The following is a 22,424-nucleotide window of genomic DNA, read 5'->3' as shown; positions in this document are numbered from 1 at the left end:
TTCTCAACAAAACAAATGTCCGTGTGAACAGCACTCAAACCCCTCATGAGCTCTGGTATGGTGAGACTCCTTCGGTAAAGCACTTCAAAATCTTTGGGAGCAAATGCTATATTAAAAAGACTGATGAGCAACTTGGCAAACTTGAACCTAGAGCAGATGAAGGCATCCTTCTTGGTTATTCTCCACACAGCAAAGCATACAAGTGCTATAATAAAAGACTTGGAAGAATTGTTGACAGCATTGATGTAGTGGTTGATGAGAAGGGATACATTCCTAGGCAAGTAAATCATGAAGATATCGAAGAAGATGAAGGCCATCCTCAAAGACAGAATGATGAAGAAGAAGAACCTCAAGAAGAACCAGAGGAGCAGATAAGGATAGAAGAGAAGACTCCATCCAGATATGTTCAGAAGAATCATCCAGAATCTCAGATTTTGGGACAGAAAGAAGCAGGTGTACAAACAAGAAGAACAATTGCAGAAGCTTCAAGCTATTTGGCATTACTCTCTTCCACTGAACCACAAAATGTGAAAGAGGCATGCAAAGATGAATGTTGGGTCAAAGCAATGGATGAAGAACTTGAGCAGATCGAAAAGAACAACACTTGGGAGCTGGTTCCTAGACCAAAGGATAAGAATGTTATAGGAACAAAATGGGTCTTCAAAAATAAATTGAATGAAAATGGAGAAGTAATTAGAAACAAGGCCATACTTGTTTGTAAAGGGTATGCGCAGCAAGAAGAAATAGATTTTGAAGAAACTTTTGCTCCTGTTGCAAGACTTGAGGCCATCCGAATGTTCCTTGCTCTCTCAAGCTTTCAAAACTTCAAAGTATTTCAAATGGACGTGAAATCAGCCTTTCTGAATGGAGACTTGGAAGAAGAAGTATACATTGAGCAGCCAGATGGTTTCATTCTTGGAAATGATCCAAATCTTGTATGCAGATTGAAAAAGGCTCTCTATGGCCTCAAACAAGCTCCAAGGGCTTGGTACTATCGTTTGGACAAATATCTTCATCAACAAGGTTTTTCAAAAGGATCAGCAGACAGCAATCTTTATATAAAAGTTGAAAATGACAAATTGTTGATACTTGTTGTGTATGTAGATGACATTATCTTTGGCAGCAATGAAGAAGCTATGAGTCAAAGCTTTGCCTTGGTGATGCAGAAAGAATTCGAAATGTCCTTGCTGGGAGAACTGACATATTTTCTTGGTTTGCAAATCCAACAAAATGAAGGAGGGATCTTCTTGTCTCAAACCAAGTATCTCAAGCAGATTTTGAAGAAATATGGTATGGAAGAAGCAAAACCAGTATGTACACCCATGGTCACAGGATGTAACCTCAGTGCAAATGATGAATCAGTAGCAGTGCATCAACCAACTTACAGATCTATGATTGGAAGTCTACTTTATTTGACAGGTACCCGACCAGACATCATGCATGCAGTGGGAATAGTTGGAAGATTTCAGGCAAATCCAAAGGAAACTCATCTTCAGGAAGTAAAGAGAATCTTCAAATATCTTCAAGGGACTCAAAACTATGGCTTATGGTATCCTAGAGATACAGATCTCACACTTCATGCTTATACAGATGCAGATTGGGCCGGAAGCGTGGATGACAGGAAAAGCACAAGTGGTGGTGCATTCTTTATGGGTTCTAGATTAGTATCTTGGTTCAGCAAGAAACAGAGTTCGATTGCCTTGTCTACAGCTGAAGCAGAATATGTTGCTGCTGCATCTTGCTGCACTCAACTCCTTTGGATGATGCAGACCTTGCAGGATTTTCAAATCACTTGTACACCACCCATCTCCATCTTATGTGATAATACAAGTGCAATCAGCATTTCAAAGAACCCCGTCATGCATTCAAAAACCAAGCACATACCAATCAAGTATCACTTTCTCCGAGAACAAGTGCTTGAACAAAAGGTCAAGTTGGAGTATGTTCCTTCTAAGGAACAGGTTGCTAATATACTCACCAAACCATTGCCTAGGGAGACCTTTGAATACCTCAGGCAAAAGCTGGGGGTTGTTGATGCATCATCTTGTTGTTGAATCTCTTCTGATTGTTGGTTGTACGCAAGGTTCATCTGAAGTATATGCGTACATGTGCTGGGTTGCGGATTGGTCAAAGATCGAATGGCACAGGTTCAGGGGGAGCATATCATGCATTGTTGGCATTATGGAGGAAGTACAGAAGGAGATCATGGATGCTGGTCTGAATATTGCTGCAATACGTCTCTATCTCTTTCATGGTCATGGATTATGGTTCTTCTTTGTAGATCTGGTTTATAGTCAGGAGGAGCATGTTCTTAGGGGGAGCATAACCCTTTGCCCTTGATGTCAAAGGGGGAGAGTGATTGGTTGTTGTTGCCATCAAGTCCAAAGGGGGAGATTGTTGGCATTATGATACATATGTTGTACTTGATGGAAACCCACTCATCTCAGATAATAAATTATAGTGTAGAGAAAAGTTCACGCACTTTTATGCAGAGAAAAGTTTATTTCATGTAGAGAAAAAGTTTACGCACTTTCATGCAAGGAAAAGCGCGTATATGTTGGAGAACTTACCTTTGGTCCATGGTAGTTAGTCCTTGGTATTTGAACCTATGGTTTTGGACCATGGTACCTCGTCAAAAGTGTTGATCTCACACAATTTCATGGTTGGTTCATGGTATTAGTCCGACAGTTTTTGATCCTATGGTTTTGGCCCGTGGTATTGCATCCAAAAGTGTTGATCTCACGTAATTTCATGGTTGGTTCATGGTATTAGTCCAACAGTTTTTTGATCCTATGGTTTTGGCCCGTGGTATTGTGAAAGGCCTAAGACTATAAAAGAGGAAGGAGATCATTTGGCAAAGCATCTTCTGAATTATCGAATATCTGATAAAGTGCTAGATCTGGAATATTGTGATTGGGTTTTGGTGCAGATCTGGCTCTGAATGAAGAAGGAACCTGAGCGTAAGGAGAAGGATAAGTTCTATTGATGGGTCAAAATCTTAAGGCTGGAATAGTGGTATCTCTATATGATCTTGATCTGTGATATGTGGCATACGCTTGATCTATAAATCTAATAATTTGGGTCTGAATTATTGATGCATGTTTTATTTTACACATGTTATGATCTGGGTATGTCTGATGTAACAACTGCAAAGTTATAAGGAAATATTTGCATATCTGTATGCGGGTTGGCTTTGGTGAAATCAGAGATTGATGATGCAAGTGTAGTTGATGGGTTTTTGATGTTCTTGGATCCAGTTTGAAAATTTATGAAAAGTGGTCCTTGAAAGAAAAGAAGTAGGGGGTTGTAGCTCCCTTCCAGGAGAGACTGGAAAACGAGAGAGAGTTGTAGCTCTCTACAGGTTGCAGCCTGCGTACTGGTAAAGGACTGCACCAGTACAAAACCATTGTAAAAGGAGTTTCTAATTTGAAAGAAGATAGAGACATATTGCAGCAGGTGGTTTTCACCCACATTGGGTTTCCACCTTACATCTTGTGTTCTTTGGTGTGACTATCTGTTTTCTTTGTTCATGCTCATTATTTTATGGTACTGACATGCAAAAATAATTTAAAGAATAAATAAGGAAGATTTATTAAAAGAACTTGATAATACTGATTCACCCCCCCTCTCAGTATTATTTCCAACATGCAGGATGGATAGGTGGTATGCTATGAGTCCCAAAAACTAAACGAGCATGAGAAGAACTACCCAACACATGATATGGACTTAGCATCAATCATACATGCATTGAATATGTGGAGATACTATCTTATTGGAAGGAGGTTTGTACTTATGAGTGATCATATTAGGTTGAGATATTTGTTTGACTAGCTGAATCTAAATTCCAAGTAGGCTAGATGGTTGGCCATGAGCAATGAGTTTGATTTTGAGATCAGTCACATCAAAGATAACGAGAACAGGGTGGCAGATGCTCTTAGTAGGCGGGTATAGGTAAATCACTTAGCATCTATGAGCTCTTATGGGACAGACTTACAGGATAGGTGATTCAAATTTAAACATGAACGCAACAAATTACAGATATAACCATAAATACAAAGATGCAACATAAATAAAACCATCATTAATATCAAATAATGAAATATGCTTACAAACCAAATGGAAATAAGACTAGCATAGGCGATGGTAGCTTATCTCTAAGAAGAGATGTGGCGGCTACATGCCTCTAAACTATGTTACAATGAGGCTCAAAGGCCTATTTATTATTGAAAAATGTGAGAAAACCTTAAACAACCAAGACCCTAACCCTAGGAGATGTAACGCCAAGAGTTTGTGGGTCCCATTGGGGTTAGTTGGGCAGCCAACTTCTTGGGGTCATAACTTGGTCATATTATCTTCATTTGGCGCGTATGTTACCTTGTCGGAAATGTCTCTCCAAGTACTATAGGTTTTGTCACAGGCCCCTACCTATGGCTAAGGACCTATCATTGACCTCAAAAAACGTTGTTTAGGGGGCCAAAACTGCTCCGGAAGTTCAGGACCCAAAAAAATGCTAAAAATAGTAAATGTTGAAATAAAAAAGGAAACAAAAAAAATTGACTGGAGATATAGATGGGATAGGTGGGTAGCCACCAATATCCACCTGGATCATTCCTCCCCCCTTAGGAAGAAATGTTCCCCATTGCATGCAGATCATCCATGAGGTGAGGAAACTTCTGTTGAACCTGGTCCCTGGTGAGCCGCTTGCCTTGGTGAAAGAGTTAACCAACTTTGACAACCCGATATAGTTGGATCTCTTGTTGGCGAGTGTTCTTGACATGTGTGTCCATAATATGATCAGTTGTGACTTGTTCCATGAAGCCTGGGCTTAACTCTATTGGTGTGAATTGCTCTGCAATGTCTGATGTGTCCAACAATGGTGGGAATTATGGTCGAATGCGGTCCACATTGAACATTGGGTGCAGGCCAAGGAATGGAGGCATGTTGAGCTCAAAAGGATTGTCTCCCACATCCTTGGTAATGGTGTGAGGACCATATCAGAGTGGTCTAAGCTTCTGATGGGCTCTGGTAAGGCTTTCTTTTTGCAAATGCAACCAGACTTTGTCGCCCACCTGAAACTTGTGTGGCACTCAATGTTGATCATGTCATTGCTTGTAGTTGGCAGTTGATTTCTCTAATATTTTGTGAACCTGTTGGTGGACGTGTTGGATGTGTTCAATAAATTTGGTTGCTTTATCAGCCTCGGAAAATACATGTGTGGATTATGTCTACATAGTCACATGAGGCATGGCAACATCAATCAGAGACAATGGTTGAAATCCTAGACCCAATTGAAATGGGCTATGACCAGTGGAGATATGGAGAGCTCTATTACAAATGTATTACACATATGGAAGACTCTCATCCCAGGTTTGAGGATGCTTGGAGTTGTACATGCGGAGTATGTGCACTGTCATCCTATTGATGACCTTTGTTTAACCATCAGTCTGGGGATGGAAGGCAGTTGATTTGGTGAGCTTAGTGTCCAATAGTGTCTAGAGGCTTGACCAGAATGTTCTCAAGAACATGCTATCCTGATCTGATATAATGTTCTGCGGGATCCCAAAATGTACCCATACTCGTTCAAAGAAGATTTTGGCAATGTCCTTTGTTGTGATACTCTTCTTGCAGACTGCCAATATAGCCATCTTAGAAAATATGTCAATGACCACAAATACACAGTCATTACCATGCTTGGTAGAAGGGAGGCCAGACATATAGTCCATGCATATGGATTCCCATGGCTGGTTGGGAGTAGGAAGAGGAATGTATAGGCCTTGCTTCTTGATGATTGGCTTGGCAATGGCACAGACGGTGCAGGATCTGATATATTTCCCAACATCCAGTTGGAGTTTGGACCAATAAAAGTACTTTTGTAGTGTAGTCGTAGTTTACGCCACACCAAAGTGTCCTACTATCCAACTGTAGTGTCCTTCCCAAATAAACTTGGCACGCTTGCTTGAAGGAACATAAAGGTGGCCCATGTAGCATAATAATGTGTCCTGGAGGTGGAAATCGGGAACTTGCTTTCTAGCTACTAGCATCTGGTATGTCGAGGCAAACTCTAGATCATTTTTGTATAGTTGCAGCCATCCAGAGGTCTCGTAACAACAAGATTTGAGAACAGTATTCAATGTTGCAACTGGGGCCCAGATGAGGCAGTCTATAACATGATTGATGCTACCATTTTTTTGTTTAATGTCCAGGTGGATTTGTTGCAAATATGTGAACCACTTCTTATGGCGATTTTTTTGCAACTTCCCCTGTGTCTATATAAACTGAAGAGATCAATGATCAATGTGTATGACTGTCTTCTTCCCCAGAATGTAGTGCTTCCATTGTTGAAAAGCCTTCATGATAGGACACATCTCTCTATCATAGGTGGGGTACTTCCAAATCATATCGGAAAGTGTCTCACTATGATAGGCCACTAGATGCCCGTGTTGGGTCAGAACTGCACCAATAGCATAGTTTGAGGCATCTGTCTCAATTTCAAATGGTTGTTGCAAGTCTGCAGTGTGAGTACCAGTGTAGAGCAGAGGCAGTACTTCAACTCAATGAATGCCTTTTGTTGGGATTCAGACCAGACAAAATTTTCTTTCACTCCACCCTTAGTAATCTAACACAAAGGCCAAGTGATATGGGAGAATCCCAACACGAACCTCCGATAGAAATTTGCAAGGCCCAAAAATATGTGAAGCTCCATTAGAGTGGTCATGGCTGGCCAGTCCTCAATGACTTGGATCTTGGCCAGGTCCACATGCACGCCATGCTTATCTATGATGTAACCCAAGTATTGAACCTAGCTCATGCCAAATTTGCATTTCTCTAAGTTGGCACATAGTTTTTGCTACCGAAGGGTTTGAAGGACCTGCTGAATGTGTTACAAGTGTTCTTCCCAACTCTTTTTGAAGATGGGGATGTCGTCCAGATAAACCACCATAAATGAGTTGGTGAAGGGCTACAATATGTCATCCATTAGCCTCATAAAAGTAGCAGGGGAATTTTTCAACCTGAAGGGCATAACCAACCGTTCAAAAAGGCCTTCCTTGTATTTAAAAGTAGTCTTCCATACATTTGTGGGCTCTATTGAAACCTGATGATAACCAGACTTCAAATTGATCTTACTTAAACACTTGGCCCCCTTAAGTTGTTCCAGCAGGTCATCAATGTATGGGACTGGATACCTGTTCCTGACAGTGTTTTTGTTTAATTCTCGATAATCAATGCAAAGTCTCAAGGTCCCATCCTTCTTTTGTACAAGTACAATCGGTCTTCCACAAGGAGAGGAAGTTGGTTGGATGTTCCCTTTCTACAAAAACTCCTGGATTTTCCACTTGATCTCTTGATTTTCCATAATCGAGTGGAAATATATCGGCCTGTTGGGTACAGGTGCTCTGGGAGTAAAATTAATTGAATACTTGACCTGACAATGCAAGGATACCCCTGTGGGTGAGGAGAACATTTCCCTGTATTCTTCCATGATTGTATCCACCTGCTTCTGCTGCCTGGAGGAACCCTTCCCAGGGCCATGGTTGTGGTTACAACCTTCCCCTTACTTTGAGAGCAAATCAGAAAGAAAATAAATTTCTCAGTCTGGGAGATGACCTTACTGCATTGCTTAGCAGAGATCAAAGAGATGGTGGTAGGTGGGGCTACCTCTGGCATCCTGTATAACTTAGTACCCAAAGAAATAATAATAGAGTGAGATCTAGACTCATATACAGCATGTCACTTCCATAATTATGGTTTTCCTAATAATACATGACAAAATTCAAGAGGAGCAACATCACACAGTACCTCATCTGTGAAGGGCTTGATGTTGTATAAAAGGCGAAAATACTCGCTGACACGGAGATATCGTCCTTAGTGAAGCCACCCGATGGTATACGACTGCAGATATGATGTAGTCAGTAGGCCTAGCTGCTTCACGACCTCTTCTAAAATGAGGTTCTTTTGGCTCTCGTTGTCGATAATGAACTGCAACAAAGAACCCTTCACCCATCTATGAGTGGAATAGGCACGCCCCCTCTTCTAGATATTCAAGCTCAATATTCTAGATCTTAGTTGTGACCATAGTGGCACTAGGCTCTACGTCAATGATCTACTTCCATTTTTCGTTCCCCTTGTTAGGTTATGACTCAGATTTGGAATATGCATCGAACTCATAATCCTTTAGCTTGGCCACTAGTGACTTCTTGGCCTGGCACTCACTTGTGTTGTGAGTAGATCTCTTATGGAAATCACACCATTTTCACATGTCCTTTTTTGTCTTCATGGTGTTGTTCTTTGCTTGCGGCTTCAACGGGTTATTCTAGGATGCCCCACCTTGGAATTTCCCTTTGCTCTATGGTTTTGGGGCACCTTTCCCTTGCTTTGGATTCGCAGATCCAAAATATCGTTTTTTTTAAGCTTCTGCTCAATCTTGCGTATCGGTAAGTTGTGTCGAGCGAGGGTATTTCCAGGAACTCCATCTCATCCTAGATGTACCTATGTAGCTAGTCACACTACTTGAGTACCAAATGTTTCTCAAAGTCCTTGATACCCAACTTCTTGCGAAGGATATGAAAATTGGTAAACTCTGGCACATCTTGGTCTCTTCCCTGTCGTAGTGTGGTCCACTTTATGTATTTATCCTCATAGCTCCTGACAGGGTAGTACTTCTCCTTGATGGTGTCCTAGAATGAATCCCAAGTGGGTGCGGCTGAAAATCGTGAGGGCATACTTTCATCCTTCTGCTTACAGTAGGTTTCCCACCAGTCCTTGACATTGGGGGGGCCTTGGGAAGAGAAAAAGTAATATTTTCCCAGCTAGAAAATAATGAACAGAAAAATATCCTTCTAGTGATTTTAACCATTTATCTATGGAGCCTGCATTTATCTGACCCTCAAATATGGGAATGTCAAAGTTAACTTGTACCTTAAATGGTGTGGCGCTTCCAGAGTAACTGCTAGAAGTAGATGCATTGCCCTTGGGTAGCCCCTGAAGGATCTGGGAAAAGTTGTCCATCATCGCGTTCCTCTATTGCTGGAGGGCATCTTCGAGCAAGATTTTGAATGGATCTCCTGCCCCTTCATCTTTATTTTCTTCCCCCATGGGAGGTCATTGGGATTTGTGAGGCTGATCTTGCAAAGGTTCAACCAGTTCAACTCCTAACTCCTTATATCCCAACCTTGTTGGGGACATGCAAAGAAAAATAGAGAAAAAGCAGATCGCTCTAATACCACTGATCAAAATTTAAACAAGAACACAAAAAATTATAGATATAACCATAAATACAAATATTCAGTAGCAATAACACTTCATTTCATTAATACAAAACACTAAAATATGCTTACAAACAAAATGGAAATAAGACTAGCTCAGGCGATGGTAGCTTATCTCTGAGAAGAGATGTGGTGGCTACATGCCTATGAACTGTGTTACAATGAGGCTCAAGGACCTGTTTATTATTGAAAACATGAGAAAACCCTAAACAACCAAAACCCTAACCCCAGGAGATGTAACGCCAAGATTTTGTGCGCCTCGTTGGCATTAGTTCGGCAGCCAACTTCCCAGGGTCATAACTTGGTCATATTATCTCTATTTGGCACGTATGATACCTTTTTGTAAAGGTCTCTCTGAGCACTGTAGGTATTTATGCAAGCCCTTTCCTATGGCTATGGGCTTGCAGAGGACCTCAAAAAACATCGTTTATGGGGTCAAAACTGCTCCGGAAGTTCAAGACCCGAAAAACTGCTAAAAATAGTAAATGTTGAAATAAATAAGGAAACAAAAGAAACTGATTGGAGATCTAGGTGGGATAGGTGGGTGGCCACCAATATCCAACTGGATCAATAGAATCTTATAGGCAAGTCAGCAGGATGTCAGGTATATGGAGATTGTACACAGGTTGCAGCAGGGTGCTAGTACAAGTATAGGTATAGGTACAGGTAGTGGTACAAGTACAAGTGGCAATATAGGTATAGGCATAGGTAGAAGTATAGGTGCAGGTGTGGATCATCATGAATCATTTCCTCCAAGCCCTACCATAGCTACATCATCTGACAATCAATTCAGTGATGTCGTACATTATGTACTGGGGGCATTGGAACCAGATCTTTCCTTCATGACCCCTTATGAGTTGTGATCAAAGGTCACCATGAGGATAGTTCTTTTATTGTGTCAACCTCATTAAAAAATGAAACAACTCCCTTTCCAAATCAAGTCTTTGATTACAATCTTGTAAAATCCAAGTCGAGTCTTTCAAAGATCTCGAAGGTAAACCTTCATTCCATCCACCGCGTTGAATGCAATGAAGCTTAAGGAGCATGCACCTCGATTTGTGTCATTATGTTGGGGCCATGCCAACTTATAGCAAGCATAGTTTTTCGTTTCAAGCTTGTGTAAACATGAAACGGAATCTGAGCATATATGTTGTCGCATGGTTCAAGCTCATTAAAAAATAAACCAGCCCACGAGCAATGTTACCGCAGGGTTCAAGCTCGTTAAAAAATAAACCTGCCATGAACAGTTTTTATGCGAAGTTCAAGATCGTTAAAAATCAAACCTAAGCAATAAGCAAATGTTTCCCCCAAGAGTTTAAGCTCATTAAAAAATGAACCAATTTCCGGTAAATAACCATTGTGAATGCATTATCATCAGCTCTTGAGCCTTGGTCGTGTTCTAATCATCACCTCCATTCTGTTTTAGCCAATTATACGCATCCATTTGATTGTTTACCCTTTTGAGGAACATCTGCGATGAGTGATCTTGTTAGCCATCCTTGTGACACTACCGTGATTGGAAAATTCCAAACCTTACCTGGAATTAGCTGCTACCTGAAAATATCACTCGTTCCTCAAGAAGCGAGTCTCCTTTAAGCTCTTTTCGTCTGACTCGTAAAATATGAGCAGATTGCCGAGCAGTTGACCTCTCCAGCTTGTTAAAGCTACCGGGAGTGCTATCCCTCCTCTAGATTTTAATCTTTTTGGACCTGAGGGATTATTACACAAAAATATCGAGCGCTTGTCTTGTTCGGCTCGTTAAAACTATCAAAAATGCATCCCTTTCATATTATTTTATACTTTTCCGGAAATAAGGGATTACATGACAAAAAAGGATCACTGGAGTTTCCTTTCCGTCCCTCTTCAGACTCTCTAAAATTGGAAAAGGACCGAGTTGTCTTTGTCGTTAAACTCGTTAAAACCAATAGAAACAAACTTGTCCATGCAGACAAGAACGAGTTTCACTGTCGCTAGGCTCGTTAAAACATAGCGACGGGTTTGCCCGAAGGGAAAATTATAGAACAAGCATATGTTATCCTCCTCAAGCTTGATAAAAATAAAGAGGTACTGGTCAGCAATGACTGGGGAAAAATTGGGAAGAAAAATTGAAGAAACTTTATTGGTAGCGAGTCACTCTTGAACATGACACTTTCACTCCATCACCATGATTGAGTTAGGTTGGGTTATTCCATTCACCGGTCATATTACCATTGGTCCACCGTACCATCCATATTTGGGGTTAACACTACCAATCCATTTTAGTTTCACCGATATGTTCAAGAGAAGTCGATCAGAGAATTCACCAACCCATATTGTGTCTCATCCGCTACAATACCTTTACACTTCATTCTTTCATGACCGCCACCCTGAACCCTGTATCATTAGATCGTTTTCACCTCCAAAAGTCATTTTCTCCATTCCGTGTCATAGAAGTGGGATTCATTAAGGCCCTCCTACGATGGGTCACTTCTTGTCGACATCAGCTCATTATCCAAGAAGTCGACCTAGGAACAACCCTTTCAGTACTTTGAAGCTTGCATGCCTCAATGGCAAGTTTCTCACTTTTGGTGACAGGTTTACATCAATGGCCTTCGACCGAGAGATTTTGCGTGGTGTTCGACACCAAGTCCCATTTTCACACCACGTGAATTGTACTGTCGTACCTTGAGGGTCATCATCATTATCGGTGATTCCTCTCACGCCTATTAATAGCTTACATCATTGGCTGGTAATCAGGCGATGTCTTTCCATGTTCGACTCCAGAACATTTTTCACATGGATCGACTTGTACTTTGGGCGCAAATTGGACGAGTTTGAATACCCCAGATCTAGTTTCATCCATCCAGGCTGTGAGATATTGAGGAAAATAAAGACATCAAATGTACATCATTGCTGCACAGATGATCATCCGAATCAAAGGATGATGGCTCTATCAAAATCATCAGTCTGCCACACAGATGGTTGTCTGTCCTATTGTTATAGACATTTTGTGCCTTACAGCATTGAGCATGAAATGTCCATAATCTAAGGGATCCAAAGTCCCTAAACATGTTGTTCCTACCCCTAGAGGAACAAGGCCAACAAACCACAGCAATTCACAGAAGTTCTCCACCTGAAAACACTCAAAAACAAGCCAATTCTGGATCATGTCAACTGCTCCACTGAGCATCTGCGCTGAATGTCAACTGCTCCACTGTCTACCTGCGTTGAATGTCAACTGCAACAAAGGCTACCTGCGCTGAGCGTAACTGGACAAGTGACAGGCTCATTTCTCAATGTGTCAATGATGAGGAAGCTTCCAAAATGACACTTGCATCAAGGAATTTGACTGGTGATGAGTAAGAGGTTCCAAATCTCCAAGTGGAAGCAAGAACCTCCAAGTGGACTCAAGAACTGAGAGAGGGAGAGGACACTAGTCAGTTTCATACTAGCCTCAAGCTGACTCATCCTCTCTCCAAAAGATCTATATATAGATCTCTCCTCCATGGGAAGAGGAGGCTGGAATTTTGTTATTGCAAAGAATTGTTGTTGGTTTGAGACTGGATTCCAATCTTGTATCCTTCGACCACAAAGGATACGATCCTCAGTTACCAGCTCAACTAGCTTTCCTAATTCAAGTGAAAGCCCTCAACAAAACTATTCACCGAACGATTATTGATGAGGGGGCATCTACATGTATCATGTCGATGAGTTGCTGGAAAACTCTAGGATCTCCAACCTTTTCGCGATCTTCGACAACACTAAAAGCATTCGACGGAAGTACGTACACCCCATACAGCATCCTCAATAACTTGAAGATTGAACTAGGAGGAAAAACAGTAGAAATAGATGTTGAAGTCATCGATGGAAATCTTGACTATAACATCCTACTGGGAAGACCATGGATATATGCCATGGCGGCTATAGTGTCGACTTATTTTGGGAAGATTGTATTCCCTTTTCAAGGAGGGATTACGGTCATCGACCAACAGAACTTCCTCCTTAATGGTTCACAAGTTACTGGAAGCATTCCCATGATCCATGAGAGCAACCATTCGCTTCAAGATATCGGAGTAGGCCTATTGAAAGACCCCACATTGATGGGAACTTTCGCGCTACAACCTCCTATTTATATAGGAAATATAGCGTTGGTAGCAACCTGCAACATGATATCTTCCACGAAGGTCGCAGAAAAACAAAACATGGATCATGCAATGGTTTTGCCCCCAAGCCCTATAGAAATATTGTAGCAATCAATGTTTCAGGCATGGGAGGCGAACCCAAGTCAACGCTCGTCAAGCGTTTGGGTAGATAGGTCTAGAGAATATGGTACCCCATTAGATCCTTGGTTGAAAGTGCATGGGACAGACAAAGGAATCTTACAATCAATGTTGATTGAGGGGGCACCATGGAATGATCACCACCATCGTTCCCTTCTTCCAGAATATGAAGAAGATATTCAACACGACCTGTATCACCCTTCAGTTTTTGAATTCCTATCAAATACTGTAAATACGGTGGATTCCGAGCGAAACTTATCCAATATTAAAGAGACTATAGCCATAAATATCTCGACTAAACCTAAAGTTGTAGAGAATATTTATGTCGGCAAAGGTTGTTCTCCTTCAGAACTGGAAATATATAACGCTCTTTTTCGTGAGTTCAGAGATGTCTTTGCTTGGTCATACGATGAAATGCCAGGCATTGACTCGAGTATTGTTGAACATGAAATCAAGATGTATCCTGATGTCAAACCAGTAAGACAACGGCTTCGGCAGGTGCACCCCAAGAAAGCCGCTGCCATTAAGGCAGAAGTTGAAAAACTTCTCCATGCTGGTTTCATCTACCCGGTTCCTCTAACTGATTGGGTATCGAATATTGTCCCTGTTATGAAGAAACAAGGGACGATTAGAATGTGTGTCGACTATAGGGATGTAAACCAAGCTTGTCCAAAGAACAACTACCCTACACCCTTCATTGACCAGATAATTGATGAATGCGTCGGATGCGAAATCTTTTCATTTATGGATGGATTTTCTGGGTATAATCAAATAAATATCCACCCACAGGACCAGTCAAAGACTGCATTCATTTGTCCGTGGGGCACATTCGCTTATCGAAAATTACCCTTTGGTTTAAAGAACGCAGGGGCAACGTTTCAGAGGGCAATGAATTATGCCTTCCATGACATCAAGAACATCGTTCAGCCATATCTCAACAACCTTCCGGCTCATTCGCGAAAGCGGACTGATCATCCGCAGCATTTAAGAGCGATATTTCTACGTTGCCGACGCTACAAGATAAGGCTCAATCCGCACAAATGTGTGTTTTGTGTCAGTTCTGGTCGTTTACTTGGCTTTGTAGTCTCCAAGGATGGGATTCGTCTCGACCCTTGTAAGGTCCAGGCAATCATTAATTTGCCTCCACCTTCAAATTTGCTTCAGATTCAGAAACTCCAAGGGAAAGCAAACTTTCTGAGGAGGTTCATTCCAAATTACGCAGAAATTGCTAAAGGTTATACTCGTCTTTTGAAAAAGGATGTACCTTTCGTCTGGGATCAGGTCGCGCAAGCTTCCTTTGATGCTCTGAAAGATTCTCTAGTAAGAGCATCATTAATGTATGCCCCGAACTATCAAAGAGATTTTAACCTATATCTGGCTGCAGCGGATACGACCATTGGGATGGTTTTAGTTCAAGAAGTCGATGGAATTGAACATCCTATATATTATTTAAGTAAAAACTTAAATGATACAGAAAGTAAATATTCTTATGTTGAAAAACTAGCACTTGCGGCTGTTCAAGCGATTCAAAGGTTTCGACATTATGTCCTCTTTCGGAAAACTACCATTTTATCGGATTGCAACCCCATGACTTATATACTGTCGTGACAGTTGCTGGGGGGCAAATATTCAAAATGGATAGCGATCCTTCAAGAGTTTGATCTGGAATTTGTAAAATCCAAATCAAAGAAAGCTCTAGTTTTCGCAGAATTATTGTGCGATCTCCCATCGTCGTCCAACGATGAAACATCCGAAGAATCAATCGTGGACGAGAGTTTGTTTCTGATATCTGCAAGCAATGAGTGGTATGGAGATATCATAATTTATCTCCAAACCCAAAAGTTCAGGCCTAACATCTCTCACTCTGAACAGAAACGCATACGATACCAAGCTAAAGACTACATGATCGTCGGTGATACGCTTTACCGTCGTGGTATCGATACAGTTCTGAGGAGGTGCCTTACCCATGAGGAGGCCGAAAAAGCCCTGAATGAGTGTCATTCAGGCGCGTGTGGGGGGCATCAATCTGGATATGCAATAGCACAAAAAATCTTACGAGCAGGATACTTCTGGCCAACCATGTTCAAAGATTGCATAATCGCAGTCAGAAGTTGCCATGCTTGTCAAATTTTTGATAGCAAAACCAGAAGACCACCCGCACCTTTACAACCAATAATTGTTGTTGGGCCTTTCGCCAAATGGGGCATCGATTTCATGCAATGTAACCCCACCTCGACCGGGGGGCATAGGTATATTATAGTCGCCGTTGACTATTTTACCAAATGGGCCGAGGCGATGCCTACATTGGATAACACTAGTGAAACAGCTGCCCTTTTCTTTTTTAATCATGTAGTCGCCAGGTTCGGCATACCACAGGCTATAGTTACAGATCATGGATCGCATTTTCGTAATCACATGATGGTTGAATTAGCTGCCAAGCTAGGACTATCTCACGACAGCTCTACCCCGTATTATCCGCAAGCCAACGGACATGTTGAAGCAATTAACAAAGTCCTGAAGCGTATGTTGCAAAGGATGATCGGAGTTCACAAAAGAAGGTGGCACCTAATCCTGTACTCAGCCTTGTGGGCTTACCGAACATCGGTAAAGAATGCGACTGGGTTCACACCTTTCCAACTGGTGTATGGCCTGGAGGCAGTCTTACCAGTCCAGTGCGAAATTTCGTCGCTTAAACTCGCAATTGATCTCCTCCCCGGAACTTCGGAAGAAGAGGCCCGTTTCTTGGAATTAATCCAATTGGATGAAACCCGTCGTGACGCCGCTTTGGCTAACGAAGCCCATAAGAAACGAGTCAAGGCGCAGTTCGACAAAAATGTCAAACCCCGTGTCTTCTCAGAAGGTGACTTGGTCTTGCTTTACGACCAAGAATCCGACAAATTGGGAGCAGGTAAATTTAATTCTTTATGGATGGGTCCCTATATTGTTAAACGAGTGTTAGCAAAAGGAGCCTACGAGTTAATGGATTATGACGGAATTCCACTGGCGCAACCCCGCAATGGGTTGTACCTCAAGCGTTACTATGCTTAAATAGTAACCTGTGTGCTTTTGTTGTATTTTGTTTTCGCTAAAGTGTTTTTTTTGGTCGAGTAATCCACCTTTTTACATTCATTGCAGATGTCGAACCTTTCTGAGACATGTGTGGGATATGCCGACGGAGCGAGTCGTAGTTCGCGGAACCTGTCCTCCGCAGCCTGGGCCATTTTTGATCCAAGCGGCGAGTTAGTGAGTTTAAAAGGTGTGTGTATTGGGAAATCAACGAATAATATCGCTGAGTATAGTGCGTTGATAGAACTCCTCTCTGATGCCATCACCCATGGTATACGCCGACTAATCGTCAAGCTAGACTCACAACTCGTGATACTACAACTCAATGGTATATATTATGTCCGCAATCCAGCTATTTATCGCATGTTTCTAAGGGTTAAGATTTTGGAAAGACAGTTTGATTTAATTCAATACCAGCATATTTCCAGGAACTTAAACACATTAACCGACTCATTAGCAAACTATGTGTTAGATAGACATTTGCGACATTTATAAAAAGAGACACATCATCAGTATTGTACAAGTGGATCACATAACTCAACCAGAATAAACCCCGAAAATCAAAATATATATATAAAATCTGTTTATCGTTCATACATAATGTTCTGTAACCAATACAAAAATCGGTCGCATGACCCAAAAACTCAAAAATGCTAGGGGGAACCCTAGCTTAGTGATGCTCATGATAGCACGTCACGGCCTGTGTGATCATGCGCAAGAGATGAGTCCATCGTCTAGGCACACTAGTAGTATGCCGCTGCAACTGTAAAGGTAACTCATCAATCCTCACATCGGGAATGCCAAGAGTAAGGCTCTCAACCTGTTCCTGCACAGCTGTAAGGGTCTCGGTCACGTCAAGATCGCGGAGAATAACCCTCCTAGCAGTCTCCCCTGCTGGGGCAGCGACTGGCGCTCTCGGGCGAACTGCTGGACGAACATGACCAACATCTGCAATGCACACAAGAGTTTGATTAAAGTCTTGATAGAATAAAGCACAGCAACATTATGAATAAAAACAGTAAACAGTGATATGGTCAGAGATTTTACCAATAGCGCCCCACTGTTCGCCATCCGGTAACACCAAATCCGGATCACCTCGGAAATCCATGCCAACATATGGATACTCGGAATAGACCATCTCCTGACGCTCGAACCACCTGAAGAAGGTATCAGTGAAAGTAATCTGAGATTGACCAGCATGCCTAGACATGTGGTCAACCCATCTCTGCATGCGTGGCTCGGTGGGAGAAGGCAAGTCAAGTGCAGTATACTGAGGCTGCATCAGTGGTATTTTCTCCAAGGCGAAGGCAGTCAAAATAGAACCAAATCCAAAGTTCTTCAGCTTCCCGTCCTTTACCTTGTTCAACTGACTTTTCATATGAAGAAGTACTGCATCACACCAGTTGAATACTTTCGGTTGGAGACACTCCAAGGCGTGCTGCACATAAGATCTGTTGGCAACATGAAGAGATGCACTACCGGCCATCCTACCAATAGTATACAGAATGGACCTGAGAGACCTGTCAGTAATCTCACGGATAACAACCTTGCCGTCTCTGCTCGGCTGGGAACCTTCCCTGCAATACTGGCGGACATAATCTCTCACGGAGTCATTCCCTCGGGCCGAACCTGACAAAGAAATGGGGGCACCCCGCCTTGACAACCCAGTCAAGAAGTAAATGTCTACTATGGTCAAGGGGATGGATTTGCCCCTAATCTGGAATACTTGGTTGATAGGATCCCAAGCATCAAGCATGTACTGCAGTAAGGAGATCTGTGCTCTCATACTAGAGATACAGAAGAACTTCAGCAGGCCACAGTTCCGCAGCGCGTTCACCGTGACAGGGTCATGGAGGGCAATCATGTCCTCCTCTTCATGTTCTCGTTCTCGCCATGTGAGGGTCATTTTGCTCAAAAGTCCCTGCAAAACAAATAAGAGAAAGAGTAAGATCCCGGATTTGATGAGAAACTGGCAAAATTTCATCAAAAACTGTGCAATAGAACTGCTTTTCTATGATCAACGCAATTGGCAAGTGTCCTACCTGCATTGAAGGTCAAACTGCCTTAAGGCAGCTTGACATTCAACGCAGGTTTCGAATGGACTGCCTGCGCTGATGGCAGAGCACCCTGGCAAAACCCCAGGGGCTCAGGAGAACAGGAAAATAGGCACAGAATGGGAAAAGGAAACCATGAAAAGAAAGAGTTAGGGTTTAGCTCCTACCTGGTCCAGACGGCACCGAAAATCATCCGCAGAATCTCCCGGAATCAACTGATGAAAATCAAGGGGGAAGAGGCACCTCCAAAGCTCCAACAAACCAAATCCAAATGAAATGGTAAAATGAGGGGTAAAAACACTTTTTAATTGCTTTTTGCGTAGTTCAAAGCGAAATATTAGGGTTTTTAATCTCATTTTCAAACATATGTTATTAATTTCTAACTAAGTTTGATGCAGCAATTGAGAATGCAGTACTATCTTTGAAAAGGGCAAAGCTAGTTATGGTAAAAAATCAAAAATTTGACCATATAATATACGAGCAGTTTTAGCATAAAGTTCATGCTCGTTAAAAAATAAACGCAAGATGTCGAGCAGTTTTAACACGGAATTTATGCTCGTTAAAAAATAGAAAAGCGATATTGAGCAGTGTTTTGGCGCATTCAAGCTCATTAAAAAATGAACCCATCCTGGTAAAAACCATTGAGTATGTAACCTGATCAACCATAAAAGCCTTGGTCGTGTTTTGTGCACCATCACCTCCACTTTTCATTTGGCCGATCGTTCACCTCCATCTGATTGTTTACCCATTTTGAGGAACAGCTGCGAAGAGTGATTTCACCTAGCCATCCTTGTGACACTGCCGTGATTGGAGAATTCCAACCTGTACCTAGAATCAGCTGCTAACCCTGTTTATCACTCGTTCCTCAAAATACAAGTCTTCTTTAAGCTCTTTTCAACTGACTCGTAAAATATGAAAAGATTGCCGAGTTTTGGCCTTCCAGGTCGTTAAAGCGACTGGAAGTGCTATCCCTCCTCTAGATTTTAATCTTTTTGGACCTGAGGGGTTATTGCACAAAAAGATCGAGCGCTTGTTTTGTTCGGCTCATTAAAACGATCGAAAACTCATCCCTTCTGTATTGTTTTATACTTTTTCGGACTTAAGGGATTAGATGACGAAAAAGGAATTTTGGAGTTAACTTTACGTACCTTTTCAGACTCTCTAAAAATGAAAAGGGACCGAGTTGTCTTTGTCGTTAGACTCGTTAAAATCACTAAATAGCGACAAACTTGTCTTTAGACGAGAACGAGTTTCACTATCGCTAGGCTCGTTAAAACATAGCGATGGGCTTGCCCGAAGGGTAGGTTATAGAACAAGCATATGTTATCCTCCTCAAGCTTGACAAAAATAAAGAGGTACTGCTCAGCAATTACTGGGGAAAAATTGGGAGAAAACTAAAGAAAACTTTGATGGTAGCAAGTCGCTCTTGAACATGACACTTTTCCTCCGTACCACAATCGGGTTGGGTTGTTTCATTCACCGGTCACATCACCATGGTCTCGCCATACCATCCATAATTGGGGTAATGCTACCGATCCATCGCATCAGTGTCGCCATATGTTCAAGAGAAGTCGTTCAGAAAGAGTCAACCGGGTCCCATCTACTGCCATACATTATCCTTCATCCGTTCATGACTGCCACCCTGAATCATATGTCACAGATCATTTTCACCTCCATTAAAATCATTAGCTCCGTTCCGTGTCACTGATGTGGGATTCATTAAGGCGCTCCTTTGACGGATCGCTTCTTGTCGACATCAGCTCATTATCCAAGAAGTTGATCTAGGAACAACCCCTTCAGTACTTTGAAGCTTGCATGCCTCAATGGCAGGTTTCTCACTTCCGGCGACAGGTATACATCAATGACCTTCGACCAGAAGATTTTGCATGGTGTTCGACAACAAGTCCTGTATTCACACCACGTGAATTGTACTGCAGTACCTTGAGGGTCATTATCATTATCGGTGATTCCTCTCGCGCTTGTTAACGGTTTACATCATTGACCGGTAATCAAGCGATGTCTTTCCATGTTCGACTTCAGCGCAATTCTCACATGGATCGACTTGTACTTAGAGTGAAGATCGAACAAGTTTGAAGACCCCGGATCTAGTTTCATCCATCCGGGCTGCGATATATATTCAAGAAAAAATAAAGACATTTGACATGTGCATCATTGCAGCAGATGATCATCCTACTCAAAGGATGATAATTTCACCAAAATTATCAGTCTACCATCAGACGATTGTCTGTGCTATGTAAAAAAATGAATTTATAAAGCTGAGCGTGGGAATGCCCGCCTCAGCCAGATCATGAAAGCAGTATGAATCATAATGTATTGTATTGTATCTTATTACAGGTCTCCTCCCAGCAAATGGATGAACTTCGGACCCTCCTGGATAAAGCATTTCACCCGATAAACGGCCTCATACTTTAGGGGGCAACTGTTATAGACATTTTTGTGCCTTACAGCATTGAGCATGAAATGTCCATAATCAAGGGATCCAAAGTCCCTAAACATGTTGTTCCTACCCCTAGAGGAACAAGGCCAACAAACCACAGCAATTCACAGAAGTTCTCCACCTGAAAACACTCAAAAACAAGCCAATTCTGGATCATGTCAACGGCTCCACTGAGCATCTGCGCTGAATGTCAACTGCTCCACTGTCTACCTGCATTGAATGTCAACTGCAACAAAGGCTACCTGTGCTGAGCGTAACTGGACAAGTGGCAGGCTCATTTCTCAAGGTGTCAATGCCCAGGAAGCTTCGAAAATGACACTTGTATCAGGGAATTCGACTGGTGATGAGTAAGAGGTTCCAAATCTCCAAGTGGAAGCAAGAACCTCCAAGTGGACTCAAGAACTGAGAGAGGGAGAGGACACTAGTCAGTTTCATACCAGCCTCAAGCTGACTCATCCTCTCTCCAAAAGATCTATATATAGATCTCTCCTCCATGGGAAGAGGAGGCTGGAATTTTGTTATTGCAAAGAATTGCTGTTGGTTTGAGACTGGAATCATTGGGTGCTTAATGCTTTGAAGGGAGGTGAAGATAGGAATTCCATTCTGCTGGGAAGGAGATGCTGGATTGGAGCCCTCTGGGTTGTATCTCTTCCTGAACCTTGTTATTTATCAATAAAGCTATCTTGGTTTTCTCCTATATACTGATGTATCTTTGATGTATGATTGCATTAGTGTATTTGATTTACTTCTAATCCCGAATCGTTTATGAATATGAATATCTGTCTTTGTGTTATGTTCTTCTCTTGTCTCAAGTAGCTGTTCTCTTGTCGCAAGTAGCTGTTCTCTTGTGATCTTGCAGGAAGGCAAGTAGTTGTTCTCTTGTGGTTTTGCGAGGAGGCAAGTAGCTGTGAACATCCAAAGGAGAAGAGGATCTAGATCAAGGGACAAACGGAAGACACCGGTAAGTCCATTGATCTCTCTTCTTTCCCATTTCATAAAGGAAGAAACCAGAATAGCTGTCTCTGTTTGTTGCTAAGGCACTGTCACACCTTAGGTGGATAGGATCGTCCTGCATAGGCATTTTTCCCCACAACAAATTGGCGACTCCACTGGGGACACACACTCTAATCGTCCCTTGTTTCTTCATATCTGGTTTCTTCTTTTTCTCCTTCTTCTTCTGCTTCACGATCTGTTATAGACATTTTTGTGCCTTACAGCATTGAGCATGAAATGTCCATAATCAAGGGATCCAAAGTCCCTAAACATGTTGTTCCTACCCCTAGAGGAACAATGCCAACAAACCACAGCAATTCACAGAAGTTCT

This window comes from Pinus tabuliformis, chromosome 9, assembly GCF_031772625.1.
Source record: "Pinus tabuliformis cultivar Carrire ecotype Pingquan chromosome 9, CPIR1, whole genome shotgun sequence".
Lineage (NCBI taxonomy): Eukaryota > Viridiplantae > Streptophyta > Pinopsida > Pinales > Pinaceae > Pinus > Pinus tabuliformis.
This window is presented reverse-complemented; position numbering follows the sequence as displayed.